We start from the raw sequence: 12,584 nt of genomic DNA on the forward strand, positions 1-12,584 counted from the left end.
AGCCCTAGAAGTCTAGTAAGTTTTACAGTCAATTGGTATTTGGGTTAGAGGTTTCTTTGTATGGGATACAGATGAGTGAGTCTTCTACATATTGAAAGAGGAGACTTGTGAAGGAGCTGTAAGGGTGAATGGTCCTTGGTGGAAGCTGCCTTAGAAACTCTGAAATCAGACTGTCCAAGTTCATTGTTGGCTGTTCTTGGAGTCTAGATCTTACCACTCTATCCAGAGCTGAGAGTCAGTATGTAACTGTGATCGGAAAATAGTATCCTTTGGGTTTGAGACTATGAACTAGATAGCTCCTGTGGGCATTGTGTCTAAGAGCAGTAGGGTTTTATATGGCAGGACGTAAAGGGATACAAGCCTCATTAATGACTTAACTTCTTGTGCCAGGTTGTAAGTACCATCAGGCTTGTTAGTCCTCAGTATGAGCATGTTACAAGCAGTGACAGGAGCAGAGCAACTGGTGAGAAGTTGTAGTCCTCCCAGGGCTTTAGGCTTGAAGAGTATTGGGAGCTCCTGGGAAAAACAATTGAGTTTTTTTGAGTGAAATGTTTACAAGAAGATGACTGTCCATGAAGAGGAGTGTCCCAGAACTCATGGAGAACTTGCTAGGGAACAGAGACGTCTGTGTTAGTGGAAACTTAAGTGTTGCACGTAACGAGTGCCAATAGAAGTGTTGAACCTGTAGTTTTGACACTGATGTACCCAAAACCACTAGGTGACACTAGGAACGGCTGTGTAAAAGGAGCAAATCAGAGCATGTATGAACTGGCAGTTCTAGGGTTACCCACCAATTCTAGTGATGAAGATTGAGGACCAAAATATGGGTCCAAAGAAGTTAATCAGGGCAGAGTAAGTGGCCCTTGTATTGATTAATGGATTAACTTTAGTTTCTATCACACCCATGGTTTTCACAGAGATGGAGACTATGGACGCTCGAACAGCCTCCCAGTCCTACGAAACATGCTGGAGCAGAATCCCACCCCCACACACTGCTCATAATCCTAGGAACAGAGTTAAATGTAACTTGATCCTCCTGGTCACAGTGCTCTGTACTATACCCAGTTGTGGTTAATTTGCTTGGCATTGCTCAGTGACACCATTCCTCTGATTGAGATTTGGCCAGAAACGAGCCACTCTTTTCTTTTATAGTGTTATTTGGAACGCCATCTGGACCAGCCAGCTCCTGCTGTCCTAGAAAGTCCATGACAGAGACACTTCCAGTTCCTCAATCATGGCCTGTCTACATAAAGAAACGAACAGCAAACAAACCAAAAGACAAAGAGAAAAACATACTTTGTATATACTGTTCTGTGAAGGATTATGTGAGGACTGTTATTTAAGTTGAATTAACTACCAGGAAGATTTTAAATGCAATACTTGATTACTTTATTATTTGCCCCTCTTACTGTCTGTCAGTATTGTTTAATCTTATGAACAGATGTTTTATATATTTAATTTTCTTTGAAGTACATTATTTATTTGTAATTACCATAATTTTATACTTGAAAACATCTTATTGCCTAACATTTTTTTGGTGTGTTGCATGAATTATTTTCTGAAGAGACTCCAATGAGCATTTGCTCCTTGAGGAAGGGTACACCCAGCAACCCAAAGGCTGATTTCACCAGAGTTTACGAACCAATTTGTTTACTGGAATTTCTGACAGAGCATGGGCGACGGGTTATTTACAAGAAGGTGGAGAAGCCACAGCAGTCACATTGAAAGGTCTTATCCCAGTGCAAGTAACAACTTCCCTATGGCTAGATAGCTGGTGCTCCCATGCCTTGATCATTCACTTGGTATATTCTCTGTCTCCCTCTCCAGATGACCCCTCGCACATCATGACGTGTAGCTAGCACAGGTTTTACCTGAAGTCTCAGGTGAGAGCCTGTCTTTCCTTGTCCCTGGCCTTCTGTGGGGGACATCTATAGACTCAATCTGGAGTCTCGTGTGTGGCTGCAGCTGTTTCTAACAATACAGCAATAATTGTTTTTCTCAAGGGTGATGTCATACAAATGGTCAGGTTAAGAAATGTAACCTGTTTTTGCTTACTCATCTCATGCTTGCAGTCTTGTAAATAACTTTAAATATTAGTAATTTTCAGACTTTGAGTTTCTCTGAAAAATCTTATTATGGATACATAGTGGTAATGTGTCTAATTTACTCAATAATTGTATTTATTTTCATTTTTATGTAGCAAGCAAGAAGTATAATAATGTTTATGATGGGAAACTATTGCATTAAGTAAAATAAATGTTTTTAAACCTTTTCAATTAATAATGATGTTTAATAAATGATTTTTCCTTATAATTAGTAATTTTTTTCCCCCTGTAAAACTAGATAAAGTCATTCCTGGATTTAGCTGTCTCTCTCTCTCTCTCTCTCCCTCTCTCTTTCTCTTTCTCTCTCTCTCTCTGAAAGGAGAGGGGATTTATTTTAACTTGTATTTCAAGGGGATATAGTCCATAGTGGTGGGAAAGGCATGGGACAGGAGCTGAAAGCCGCTGGTCACGTCTCATCCACAGTCATAAACCAAAAAGAGATGAATGCTTCTGTTCTACTTTTTATTCAGTCTGGAATCACAGGCCATGGAATGGTGCTGTCCACACTTAGGACAGGTCTACCTAACTCAGTTAACCCAATCTAGAAACTCCTTCCCAAGTGTTAGTTGGCTCATTTTTTTTTTTTTTTTTAAGGTAGGGTCTCGAGCTAGCTCAAGCTGACCTGGAATTCACTATGTAGTCTCAGGGTGGCCTCGAACTCATGGTGATCCTCCCACCTCTGCCTCCCGAGGGCTGGGATTAAAGGCGTATGCCACCACGCCCGGCAGTTGGCTCTCTTTTTATAAAGACTTTTTCATTTACATTTTTTTAATTTATTTTTTTATTTATTTGGGAGAGAGAAAGAGAGAGAATGGGTATGCCAGGGCTTCTAGCGGCTGCAAATGAACTCCCGACAGATGCACCACTTGTGCATCTGGCTTATGTGGGTCCTGGGGAATCGAACCTGGGTTCTTTGGCTTTGTAGGCAAGTGCCTTAACTGCTAAGCCATTTATCCAGTCCCATTTACATTTTTAATAGGGATGATTTGTGATTATTGTTGCTTATACTACAAGTGTCAACTTTTGCATCAAGGTTATGTTAGCCTTACACATTTCCACACAGAAGATTGCTTGTTGGAGGATTACGATGGTGTGTTACTGAACAAAAGTTCTTGCAGTTATATGCATGAGGAATGATTCTCACAAGCTGTTCAGACATGAGGGAATTGACATTGGGGAGGTTGTCAGTTTTAACTGTGCTGTCCTTACTCTTGTAAATAAGGAAGTCAGAGGGAGAGAAGAGATTTCTCACCACTTGGGCTTTCTCACAGCATGGCTGTACTACATTATTGTGTCAAGGTCATTGATGAAGGACTGATCATCAAGTAGTCAGCAGAGGGGGTTTTGTACTTGGAGAGGTGAATATAATTCTCCTGTATTGGCTTTTAGTAGTGATAGATCATAGGCATTGGAAAAAGTTCCAGTGGATTTTTTTTTTCTATCACCCCCAGTTATTCCTAGAGAAATAATCTATAGGGAAGCTGCTCTCCCCACCTATAATTTTTATAGATACCACTTGAATAAAACTGTTAGTAATCATGGCAATGAACTCTGGAATTATCATTTCTAAATATGTAAACTTTATTAAATATATAGTTCAAACACATTAGTTAATGATGTTTTATAAAGATGTTATAGACAGTTCAACATTATTTTAAATTATTTTTATTTAAACAACCTTTTGAATATGTGTGTGTGTGTGTGTTGCATTTTGATACACCCCACATTACTCTTCCTTATTCTCCCAGTTTTGCTATACTTCTTCTTCCTGACACTTATCAGTGGCTGTGCCATGGAAGAGAATGGCATTCTCTCCCCCAGCAAGCATTGACTGCTGTTAGTGCCACAGGAATGGAAGTGGCCTCAGGAGCCCCTCTCCTGTCTGTTACATATTGTCTGGTCTCATCAGCTGCAGGTTGTCCAGGGTACAGGTAACACAGCTGCGATGAGCTCATGCATGCTCTGGCCTGGATATGTCTGGGTGACCGAGTTCCCGGCACTCATCCTCTTGCTCTGCCCATCTTCCATGATGCTCTCTGAGCCCTCAAACATTCTCAACAGAAGAACTTACTTCCTCTAGTTTTGGGAAGTTTGGATATATAACCTGGAAAAACTTGGACCTGCCAGTGTCTAGTGCAAGTTCAAAATTTCTTGAAGGTTTCTGGTTTTGAAATTTCATATGAGTCTTACTACTTGGTAATATATTTATGGTACTTTAAGATATCCTTTGTATTTGTAAATACTTATAAGATTATGGCATATTTACTCATGATTTTGGACACGTGCACCACTTTGCATCCATCCATCCATCTATCCATCCGAGCTCTACACAATGGTAAGGAGAATCAACTTCCTTTAACTGCAAATGCCCTTAACTACTCAGACATCTTCCAATCCACATTTTTTAAGCTTTACTGGACAGTACTGGAAAGTATATCTGAACTTATATTTTACATTCAGGAAAAACTAGTCATTTGTGTATTTGGCTGGTGATATTGTTACTGACACTGGATTAGAGAAAAATAACAAGTCATTTGAGGGCTGATTTAAAAAGGGCCTTACAAAATACAGCTTCACTTACACTGTTTTACCCTGTCCAGTCACCAGCTCTCTCAAGAATACTGGTGCTCTGGGGTAGGTGTGTGGCACAGAGATAAAATAGCTCATTGTTTTTACTGGGATTTCTTCCTGTGAAGGTCCTCAGTAGGACTTCCCATAATGTAGGACAAATGAATGAGAGTACTTTCTGTCAAAATTTTCCTTTCCTTTCCTTCCTTTTCGAGGTAGGGTTTCACTCTAGCCCAGGTTGACCTGAAATTCACTGTGTAGTCTCAGGCTTGCCTTGAACTCACAGCAGTTCTCCTACCTCAGCTTCCCAAGTGCTGAGATTAAAGGTGTGTGCCACCACACCTGGCTCTGTCAGGAGTTTTCTAAGGCTCTATCATTCTTGTGTCCTAGGCCAGAGTCCCAGTTCATGGGGGCCTAATATACCAGGTCCAACCACCTCTTCCCTGAAAGCCAGTTGAGATTGAGCAGGGGAATGTTAGAGAGGATAGGAAAGAAATTAATTTTCATGTGGCTGCATGTGGGATAAAAACAGCTGTCTAGTGATCAAAAGTCAGTCCCTGAAAGGCTACCAAGAGTTTTGGGTTATGTACTAAGGGTCATGGGCTTGCATAGCTGGCCATCTTAGTTCTGAAGTGTTCTGGTCGGTCATTACTCCAGGTGTGGCCTTCTCAGTGATGAGTTTCTTCTGCTTCAGAATAAGTTTGCAGTCTAGCCAGGAGAGGACAAGTTCAAGTTTTATCCTGCTTGGTCACCCATCGGACTTGTACAGGTCCATGTGAAGAGTAAATGGTTTTAGCAAAATCAGCTCCTCCAAAGTACCCATTTCAGTATCCTAAGTGTGCTCTCCCCTGGTCATCAGTACCTAGTACCTTAACACTATCAGGTTTAAAAAGCTTATGTCCTAGGCATGTTGCTAACACATTCTGTTAGATAATCCTATGAAGTGAGTATTTCTAATTTTACAGATAAGAAAATTTTCCCTGTGCACAAACCGACTCTGAGTTCATAGGCTGTACCTATGGGACTTCAGAGCCTATGCTTTATACCATTGACCAACATATTAGAAACTGTAAATTTCAGGAGAACAGGAAGAGGAGGAGGAGGTAAACCAATGTGTTTATATACTAAGGCAGCTGAGAAAGATGAAATGTTGTTTTCTCAAAGTGAAGTGGCTAGGAAATGAGGAGTCCAAGTCCTGATTTATAGCCCCAAACATTTTGTTTTAAATTTTTTTGTTCATTTTTATTTATTTATTTGAGAGTGACAGAGAGGGAGAGAGAAAGAGGCACATATATAGAGAGAAAATGGGCGTTCCAGGGCTTCCAGCAAACAAACTCCAGAAGCGTGTGCCCCCTTGTGCATAGGGCTAACGTGAGTCCTGGTGAACTGAGCCTCAAATGGGGTCCTTAGGCTTCACAGGCAAGCACTTAACCACTAAGCCATGTCTCCAGCCCAACCCCAAACATTTTTCACTAGGAAGAAGAGATTTTATCAGGGATGTTTCCCCTCCCTTCTAGCACAGGTTCACCTTGTGGAAAAAACACTGTATATGAGAAAATGTGAGGAAATAAGGATGTCACCCTATCTCAGTTGGTTGCATTTGATTATTTACTTACCTGTGTTGACATATACCTTAATTTCTTTTTAAATATATATATATATTTTTTTTTTCATTTACTTATTAGAGAGAGAGAAAATGTGTCCACCAGTACCTATAGCTATTGCAAACGAACTCCAGATTCATGTGCCACCTTGTGTATATGGCTTTATGTGGGTACTGGAGAATCAAACCTGGATCCTTTGGCTTTTCCAGCAAACGCCTTAATAGCTGCATTTTCTCTCCAGCCCAACATGTACTTTAATTTCTTCAAGTGAATATTTAGTTCAATAATGAATGTTTAATACATTTTATTTAATTTTCATATTTTTATTCATGGGAAGTTTTGAATAAAAATATATTGGATTTCCTAAAATAGCTTGGAGGATACATCTTTATTGAAAGAAAATAAAAGAGCTTAAGAGAGGAAACTTACCAATAGACTAAATCCCATGTTATGGTGAAACACAGGACAAATTTTCAAAGCCGTATAGATCTTATGTCTCTATCAGAGCTTCCCTTTTGTATTCATCTCTGCTCCCTGGTCATGTGCATAAACCAAAGGCTAGCACATAGTAGACACTTCAAAATAAAGAGTTGTTTGTTAAAGGAATTAAATTAATATGTTATACAAAATTAATATTTTATCCCTTCCTATTGAAGAGATTATTAAAGCATGGGTAAATAAATTATTTTAAAATAATTCTTAGATAGAGTTTGTCAAAAATATTGGAAGAAGAAAGATATCCTTGAACATTAGCCTGTGGATTGTTGAGAGTACGTTTCCAGGGACCTGTGTCATATGCTAAACTGTACTTTTTATTACTGAAAATTAAAGTGGGTGAACTGAGGGAAAAGTCCCACTAGATTGTGCTGAAAAACCTGAGGGATGCCATCTCTGACACATTAGGGCATGAATGATCACAGTAGGACCTCAGAAATTGTAACTTAGCAGGCAAACATCAAGATCCCAATTTGTTTTACAGATGTGCTGGAGCTCAGCACACTTTACTAACTTTGCCCCATATTTTGTGAATTTCTTCTTCTTTATTACTGTCAGGCTGTCCTTGTTGTGTTAGAGGCAAAGAAAACAAAGACATTAAGAATAAAATGGAGGGCTGGAGAGATGGCTTAGCGGTTAAACGCTTGCCTGTGAAGCCTAAGGACCCTGGTTCAAGGCTCGGTTCCCCAGGACCCACGTTAGCCAGATGCACAAGGGGGCGCACACATCTGGAGTTCATTTGCAGCAGCTGGAAGCCCTGGTGTGCCTGTTCTTAATCTCTCTCTCTCTCTGTCTCTTTCTCTCTCTCTGTCACTCTCAAATAAATAAATAAATAATGAACAAAAAAAATATAAAAGAATAAAATGGAAAGGAGATCAGGGCTGGTTGTGATTGTGCTAATAAAAGTCTTGTTACTTATCTCACTTTTGTAAATTTAAAAAAAAAAAATTATTTATTTATTTGAAAGCAGAAAGAGACAGAAGAGAGAGACAGACAGAATGTGTGTGTATACCAGGGCCTTCAGTCACTGCAAATGAACTCCAAATACGTGTGCCACTTTTGGGCACCTGGCTGTAGATGGGTACTGAGGAACTGAACCTTGATCATTAGACTTTTGTAGGCAGGCACCTTAACTGCAAAGCCATCCATCCAGCCCAGTTCTGATCCCTCAGAAAGCTACTGTTATCATCCGTCACATCCAAACCTATCTTAAAGAAATTCCTAAATGGGTATGCATTCTGCTGGAAGTCCAAGGAAACTCTCAGAGTCCACTTATAGGAAGATAATGGATAGTTCAGAGAATTAAAAGCAGTAATTCATATTGCCGTTAGTAAGATTGAAAGTTTGTTCCCTCTGTCATAGAAATCTAGTAAGAGAAATTGTAGCAGTCAGCCTCAAGTTGCTGAGATGAACCTCTAAACCAGATATAGTTATGGAGAAAGGAATATTGATTGAACCTTAGAGATCCAGGGGAAGTTCTATAATGGCAGAAGAAGCTGGGCCTCTTTCACAGGTCCATGCTGACAGAGAAAAGCCACCACCTACCACAAGCTTACTCCTAGAACTCTAAGCAAAGCTCAGGCCATTTTCATATCTTTAGACTGGAATTCCAAATCTACCCCTCACCTTAGGGCTGCACCCTGGGATCCACCCCCAGTGACACCTATTCCAGCAAGACTGTTGCATCCCTAAATGAGAAACTTTAATAAAATCCTGAATATATTGAGGGGAAGCCATTCAAACAAAGGTCGAGTTTAAGTCTTAAAAGCAAAAGCCCTACTGGATGTCTTTAAAAACATTTTATCTCTATGAAGAAAATCCCAGTTATTTTTAAGTGTTTAATATTTTTAAAAATATTTAAAAGTTATTAACCAAAATAGTAAAAATACTATGGAATTTTCAGTTGTTTTCCCCTCAAGTCAGTTTTGAGGGAGTAAGGAGGAAAACCTCCAGTGTGACTAAACAGGGTTGGATGCTGAATGCTTCCAAACTTTATAACTGTTAATAATATAACAGGCTATAGTTATGAAAATGGTCTGACCATGCCACGTGAATAGAAGGTAGGCTTTGTTTTCTAGTAAAAATGAATGTTCTGCTTGGATTCATCCATTTTCTTGTCCCCATTTTCCCATGATCTACTAGCATGTAAAACCTGATACTCAGGCCTCAGAACCATAAATGGTGTTGATGGGGAATTGTCTTGGGCCTTTTAATCTTGGAATAATTCTCTACACAGTCTCTTGCTGAATCAAAGAAACAAACAAGGCCAGCCTATCTTGCTAATAAAAATAGTCTCTCAGGCTGAACCTGGGACTCCTCCAAGTGATAGGCTATGACACATACCTTGGGGATGTTTATTCTTCTCTGTATCTTCTCATCTTACATGAATAAGAAACTGTGAGATGTAGTCATTAAATACTACTTTACACTTACATGTTAATGTGGGTGGTGGACTTATTTTTCTTTTGTTTATTTATTTATTTGAAAGTGCCATACAGAGAAAGAGGCAGAGAGAGAATGGGCGCGCCAGGGCCTCCAGCCACTGCAAATGAACTCCAGACGCATGTGCCCCCTTGTGCATCTGGCTACCAGGGGTCCTGGGGAATTGAGCCTTGAACCAGGGTCCTTAGGCTTCACAGGCAAGCACTTAACTGCTAAGCCATCTCTCCAGCCCAGTGGAGTTATTTCTTCAGTATTTTCTTTAATATCTTCCTCTGTGAATTTTACCCCTTCACAGACATCACTAGTTTCTGTTTTGCCTAGTCAGAATAATATAAGAATTTTCAGTTATGTTAAGTTTCATAAAGTTTATCATTTTTTCCTCTATAGAAAAAAATAATTTTTATATGAAAAGCAATTCATGGTTTGATCCAACCCTTTCTAGAACAATGGAGAACTCCAATATTTAAGAATCCTAGTTTTGTGAGCTTAATGTACCCCATGTGCCTCAAGAAACTATGTGTTCATTACATCATTTCTCTTGCAACATCTACTGTATACTATAATCAAACCAAGTGAATAGACATATTTTTCATGTAAGTTTCTCTTAAATTGTTTTACTTGGTGAACATAAACTATTTTTAAATTCTATGTCACCTCCTATTTGTTTTGTTTTGTTGAGACAGGGGTCTCTTTGTAGAGCTCAAGTTAACCTTGAACTAAACTTAGGGCAGTTCTCCTATTTCAGTTTCTCACATACTGGGATTATAAGTGTGTACCAATTGTCCCATCTTTTCTTTGAGATTTTAATAGGCTTCAAGACTTTGGTATCTATTCCCCATACTGCAGTCACTATGTATAGAAATGTATTGAAGATGTTCACATTCTCACTATGACCTGATTCTACAATAAGCTCACCTTATAATAACTTCTGTTTAATTAAATGTAAATGTCATTCAAATAATTGAGAAAAGGTAAAACATTCTATAGTTTTCACATAAGTGAAAGCATAGCATACCAAAATAAGTGATTTTATCAGAATTTTATTTGTTTCCAGCAATAAGTAGAACCAGGTGTTTGGATAATTATGGTGATCTTCATTTTATAAAACCAACTGTCAGTTTCCAGATGAGCCCCATTGCCATTTTTGTTTGGTTTTGCTTTTAAACCTAGAAGAATGTTTTTTGTTGTTGTTGTTGTTGTTGTTTTTTGTTTTTTTTTTTGGTTTTTCAACTTCGGGTCTCACTCTAGCCCAGGCTGATCTGGAATTCACTCTGTAGTCTCAGGCTGGCCTTGAACTCACAGCGATCCTCCTACCTCTGCCTCCTGAGTGCTGGGATTAAAGGTGTGTGCCACCATGCCCAGCTTAAATCTAGAAGAAATTTTAAAGCCAGTTAAGTGTTAAAATATTGTGAAAAACCTTGTGTGTTGAGCTTTTCATCACTATTTCAGAGGCTGCATGCCATGGTTACCTGAGCCTATTGTTTGGAGTCTCTGGTGTGACACAATGTCATGGCCTCATGGGGCCCACATCATAACACCTAAGAAGAAAAAGGACAGAGTTGGGGCAGGGCCCCAATAACTGGTTCAAGGATAGGCCTCTAATAATTTACCATCCTCCTACAAGGTCATAATTTCCAATAGCACCAGGAGCAGGTTAGCAAGCCCAAAATACATAGGTCTTTTTGAGATATTCCAGATCCAACTTGAGCCAGATGCACAAAGGTGAGTCAAGCATAAGGTTGCACATCCCCACTAGGTTCTGCAAGCATCTGGAGTTGGATTGCAGTGGCTGAGGCCCTGGTGTGCCTGCCAATTTTCTCTATCTCCCTCTTCTAAAGTAAAAAAAGAAAAAAAAAATGGAAACAAAGAATATACTTTATACATCATGTGTTGGTGCCATCATTTCACTCCTCCATGCCCCCAGTTCACTGAGGACCTACCTCAGTGTTTTCTTTACTCAGCTGCTTTTGATTCTTCCCTGTCAGCAGGTGGACATGAGAGCACAGTGTCCTTCTGCACACTCTCTTTGGTTCCCGGCCTCCACTAGATGGTGATAAGTGAACTGCCCCGTGAGAAGGAGTGCCTGGCCTTCCTGGGCATTTCTCTGGGTGGTCCCTTCAGTCATTTGGGTTATTGCCTTTTCCTCCTCCTTCCTTCCTCTTTTCACTGGTTCTACACCCTTCTGTCTCAGGTGTATCTGAAGCATGAAACCCTTAGTTTACTGCTGCATAATCCTTTTCATGCTCACTGTAGTTTGTACTGGCTAGTGACCAATCTTATGTTCACTTTCCCAGTTGCGCTTTTCACTTTCTCCTTGTCCACTCCAAACCCTGCAAGCTCCCATCAGATATTTTCACATGGTAGTGTACCACCTGTGTGCCTGTGCTCATGCTATTCCCTGAGCTGGGTGTTTCCTTGCTCCTTCAGTGCCACGTGAATAAAGAGCTAAGATGCCCCCTGCCCTGCAATCACATTCGTCCCTCTCTCCTGTGGCTCTCTGTATACCTTTCTGCTTTTTCCTCTGTGACAGCATGCTACACATTCTTATCATAATTTTGGTTTCCACTTTATTTCTTAAATTTTTATTTTAAATGTTTTATTTATTTTATTTGTGTGTGTGTGAGAGAGAGAGGGACAATGGGCATGGCAGCATCTTTAGCTGCTGTGAATGAACTCCAGAAGCATGTGCCACCTTGTGTGTCTGGCTTACATGGGTCCTGGAGAATCAAACCTGGGTCCTTTGGCTTTGCAGATGAGCACCTTCACTGCTAAGCCGTCCCTCCAGCCCCATTTCTATTACTACTTTGTTTTTCATATCTCTATTTTTGTGATTATGCCAGGACCTGTTGCTCCTGCAGGTTTGGGGTCTGGCTTAACATGACTTTTGAGGAATTGAACCCAATCTGACAGGCTTTGTATGTAAGCAACTTTAACTGCTGAACCATCTCCCTAGCCCCACCATATTAGTATCTTAATAGATTACAAATCTCCTTGAAATGAAAACTGAGTCATTTCAACCTTGAAACCCCAGGAAATCTAGGTTCAATGCCTAGTCACATCCTGCCAGTGTAGAGAGAACATGTAGACTGGGAGACCTCGGTTTGAATCACTGCTATGTGATAAGCTACTGTCATTTGTTAGTTCTTTCCCCAGTTTTCTAGCCTGTAAAAACAAGATAATAATACCTGATTTGCAATCTGTTTATGGAAGCTGGGCATGGTGGCGCACGCCTTTAATCCCAGCACTTGGGAGGCAGAGGTAGGAGGATCGCTGTGAGTGTGAGGCCACCCTGAGACTACGTGGTAAATTTCAGGTCAGCATGAGCTAGAATGAGACCCTACCTTGAAAAACAAAAACAAACAAACAAAAA

At 40.0% G+C, this 12,584-nt stretch overlaps 1 protein-coding gene across 2 annotated transcripts in view; it reads left to right on the forward strand.

Annotated features, from left to right (window-relative positions):
• Snx7 (sorting nexin 7) overlaps nt 1-12,584 on the forward strand; it is a 107,160-nt gene that overhangs the window by 59,856 nt on the left and 34,720 nt on the right. The window lies entirely within an intron of this gene.

The sequence above is a fragment of the Jaculus jaculus genome, chromosome 19, assembly GCF_020740685.1.
Source record: "Jaculus jaculus isolate mJacJac1 chromosome 19, mJacJac1.mat.Y.cur, whole genome shotgun sequence".
NCBI classification, from domain to species: Eukaryota; Metazoa; Chordata; class Mammalia; order Rodentia; family Dipodidae; genus Jaculus; species Jaculus jaculus.